Raw genomic sequence first — 4,311 nt, 5'->3', positions numbered from 1 at the left:
CGCCCCCCCCACGCCCGGCGGCCCCGCACCCGTCCCCGGTGTGTTGCACAGCGCCAGCCGCTGCAGCCTGGGCCGAGGCGGGGGCAGGATGGTCAGCCGTGGGGCCCTGGGACAGGCCGGGGGCCTGGCTCAACTGTGCCCGCCAGGAGCCCCAGCAACGGGGAGCCAGACGGGCCGGCAGGGCTGGGGGGACCCTCCCAGGAGCCTGTCCTGTCCAGCCCCAGCCCCAGCCCCTGCCCCCGGCTGGTCCCGGCTCCCACTGCTGCACCTCACTAGGAACCGAAGGGGCCCAGGGCAGGGGGGGCTACAGGGGCCCCTGGGGTGCTGGGCCGCCACCCCCGTCACCTGTGGAGCCGGGCCAGGTGCTGCAGCCCGGCATCGCTGATGTGGGTGTAGTCGGTCAGGTCCAGCTCCAACAGCCCCTCAAGGCGGCCCAGGGCGGCATCGGTGACCGTGGGCCGGCCCGGCAGCGTCAGGTGGGCCAGCGGCAGCCCTGCGGCGGCGCCCGGCTATGAGACGGGGGCCGCACCTAGAGCCCTAGCCTAGCCCCTCCAGGCCAAACCCAGGCACAGGGGGCCAGGCTGGCCCTGCCTGGAGGCTGCCCCATGGCCGCCCTCCACCCTTGCCCTGTGGTGCTGAGTGCAGGAGCCGCCTGCCCGGTGCCTACCCGAGATCAGCTCCAGCGCCCGGTCACCGTTGATGGCCCGAAGCCCAGCCAGAGTGAGGGTAGTGAGAGCTGGGAGCCTGGCCAGGGCCGCCAGCGAGGCCTCGCTTGCGGGGGTGTCGTCCAGATGCAGGCTCTGCAGCTGGAGCAGTCCCTGCAGCGCTGAGAAGTCTGAGATCTGCCAGGCAGCAGCTACAGGTCAGCCCCGTCGCCAGCCTCGCCACTCAGCCCCATGGGCCCTGGGGAAGGGCCTGGCTCTGCTTCCCCAGCTCCAGGTTTCACACCCAGAACCATCCAGGCTCCAGCATGGGGCTGGAGGGAGAAGCTGGGGCCAGCAGGCCTCCGCAGGTCCCCCCCCAGCCCCTTACCTCTGTCTGCTTGAGGCTGAGCAGCCGGAGATTGGGAGCATAGGGGGGCAGCAGGCAGAGTGTCCTCTCTGTCACCCCCGTGCGGTTGAGGCTCAGGTGGCTGAGGCTGGCGGGAGCCACCGGCAGGTAACGTGCCAGGCCGTCGTCTGTGACCTTGGTCTGGTCCAGGCACAGGTGGGACAAGAGTGGGAGCTCTGCGAGGGGAGGGGAGGGCACCAGGGGGTCACTGGGAGCAGGGAACAGGCATAAGCAGGGGCCAAGAGAGGGAAAGGAGCGGCATCAGAGAAGACAAATGCACCCCGGGTCGTGGTGCTGCAACAGAAAGGGCTGAGGCGGAGAGATGGGGGAGCCTGGTCAGGAGGCTCAGTGGTAAGGCACACGTGCAGAGGCTCAAGGCTACAAGGGGATAATTGTGGAGCATGGCACAAAGGGCAGGAGGCAGTCAGCAGGGGCAATGGGAGCGCATAAATGGGTCTGGGGACAGGACCTTGGATGGAAAGCAGGAAGCAGTCAGTGGGGTTGGAAGCAGGCCCTCCACAGGGTTTGGGGGAGCTGGTACCTCAAAAGAAGGACCGACACCGTTTAGGGAGGGATGTGGGGGCCGTACCTTGCACATAGAGCAGGCAGCAGTCCGTGAGCTTGGAGCAGGCCGCCAGGTTGACGTGCTGTAGCCGGCGCAGGTGCCTTAGCACTGACAGCCCCTGGTCTGCAAGGGCAGAGGGGAACCATCAGCGCGGGGGGGGGGCTGGGCCCACTTGCCCTGAGGGGTCTCCCCGGGAAGAGGCAGTGGGGTCCCAGGTGCCCTGTTTGCCAGTGATTAATGCCTCCACCCTATTAAAAAGCTGAGCCTGAGGCGCCCCACAGGCCCCCTCCGCCACATACCGGTGAGCAGGGAGCAGGAGGCCAGGCTGAGGTGGATGAGGCCGGGGAAGGCAGGCAGTGGGCGCAGCAGCGCGTTGGTAGCATAAGGGTAGCAGTCAAGGACGAGGCGCTGCAAGGGGCAGCCGAAGAAGAGTGCCAGGGCACGGGGGTGCAGCTGCCCATCACGGGCCAGCTGTGCCAGGAGGCGCTCGGCCAGTGTGGGCGTCAGGGCCGCCAGACTGCTACAGTACTGCTTGCTGGGCGCTGTAGGAGCAGGACACCCCGTGAGCACCAGGGGATGGAGACGTGGGACACAGTGGCGTGGGGGCTCGCGGGGCCCTACCTGTCAGGAGGCTGGAGGCTGCCCCCAGCGCCAGCTGGCAGAGCGAAGGCACATGGGCGTGGGGTGAGGGCCGTCCGGACCCAGGGGCTGGGGGGGGCTCAGTGGGGGGCCCCTGTGCGGCCTGGTGCCAGCGCTGCTCTGCAGCCTGGGCGGCAGCATCTGATAGCTCTGGGGGGGACATGTCAGGCCCAGTGTCTGCAGGTCTGCGGAAAGAAGCTGGGTTAGGCCATGGGGCTGGGGCCAGCAGGAGCATCCCAGTCCCCTGATAGGGCCACATACCTGAGCCTGTTGCCCTCAGCTGGCCAGCGGTGCCGGGGCTCCCCCAGGCCCGGGCTCCAGTGCCGGCTCGGAGATGGCAGCGAAGGAGCCGGCCCCACGTCTGCAACCAGAGCACAGATGGCATCAGCCAGGGACAGGAGGGGGGAAGCTGTCCCACAGCTCCCGCTACCCTCTGCCTCTCTGAAAATCAAAGCTCCCTGGCTCACCCCCCCCCAACCCGCTCAGGCAGTGCTGGGACAGGGGCTCTGTACGAGGGGAGGTGGGACCCTGCCACTCTCCCCCCCCCGGTGACAGCTGGACCTGCTCCCATGTGCGACGCCCCTTCCCCAGACCAGCTCTGGCCGCTGCCCCACACAGCGCTGCTGACCTGGTGGTGGGGGCTCCTCCTCCAGCAGGCCATGCCTTGCAAGGGCAAGAGGTTCCTGCTCCTGGCTCTCTGCTGTCAACCGCTGACCTGGACCTGTGTGCAGGAATTGGGGGAAGCGAAAGGACTGTTAGAGCAGGTGCCGTAGCACAGGGGCAACTCCAAGGAACTACCCCCAAGAGCCCCTGACCAGGGAAGTGGGTACGTGGCACTGCTTGCCCTGCACTGCACGGCTCCCGCTCACCCCAGCGGTGGTGGGGCGGGAAAGCTGACTCCCAGAGCCCGCGCACGCCCGGGCTCCCCGGTACCACGCGATGGGCGGGTGCGCTCAGCACCGGCCCCAGCTCTTCGCCTGCTGGGAACACGCCGGCTGCCCCGGCCTGTTCCAGCGCCAGCCCCAGCCCCAGCACTTCGCCCTGGCCCCAGGCATGCTCTGGCACTGGGGGTGCCTGGTGCTGCAGCCTGGGGCCTTCCTCAGGCAGGGCTCCCTTCTGCGGGGCACGGGGACCAGGCGGGGACGGCTCGGGGCTGCTGGTCTCGGTGGCCTGGACGCAGAGGGTGGCACTGGGGGCAAGGCCCAGGGACTGCAGGCTGCAGGGCAGGTCAGCCGGGCCGAAGCGGCGCCGGGGAAAGGTCTGGAGCAGGGTGAAGGGCGGCAGCTCGGGGTGCAGGGCCTGCAGGCGCCGCTGGACCCGCCGCAGGGGGCAATCGGCCGCGAAGCGCTCACGTAGGGCCTGGCCTGACGGCAGGCGGATCTGAGGACGGAAAGCACAGCGGTTACGCGCAGGCACACAGAGGGGGAACACGGATAAACACCCACGGCCCCCCTCCCACCAGCACCCCCAGGCCGAAAGGCAAGGCCTGTGGGACTCTCGCCTGTCACAGAGGACCTGTACTGCACCTGTGCTGAGATGCAGCTGCTTCTGGGGTGGGAAACGCCATTGCACATGCACAAGGCGTTTCCCCCAACAGTGCAAAGCGGCCCCTCGGGCGAGGGATCAGCACTGGGCGGGGAAAAGGAAGAATGTGCACGCCCCAGCCTCGAGGGCCCGGCCGTGCAGACTCACCATGAGCAGGCACTGCCCGTTGGCCGCCCCTGCAGCGCTGCCCTTGGCTCTGTGGCCCAGGGTGGTGGAGGCCTCCGGCTTCGGAGCCAGCTGGGCCTTGGCCTGCACATTTCTCCGGTCGTCGGCGATTCTCTGCAGCACCAGCTCGTGCTCCTGGGCAGGGAAGTGTTACTGCGGCGCTCGGGGGCCCGTGAGCACAGCCCCGCCACGGGCTCCAGCACGGCATCACCGAACCCGCCGGGGCCCAGCAAGCAGGTGGGGGGCAGCACGGGGGCCACCCTGCCCAGCGCCCCTCCCCCCAGCCTCCGCTCACCCTCTGCTTCTTCTGCCTCTCGGCTTTCACCTCCCGCGACCGCCGCGCTCGC

Source organism: Alligator sinensis, unplaced genomic scaffold (genome assembly GCF_000455745.1).
Source record: "Alligator sinensis unplaced genomic scaffold, ASM45574v1 scaffold1660_1, whole genome shotgun sequence".
In the NCBI taxonomy this organism is placed as follows: domain Eukaryota; kingdom Metazoa; phylum Chordata; order Crocodylia; family Alligatoridae; genus Alligator; species Alligator sinensis.
Note: the sequence above shows the minus strand (reverse complement) of the source record.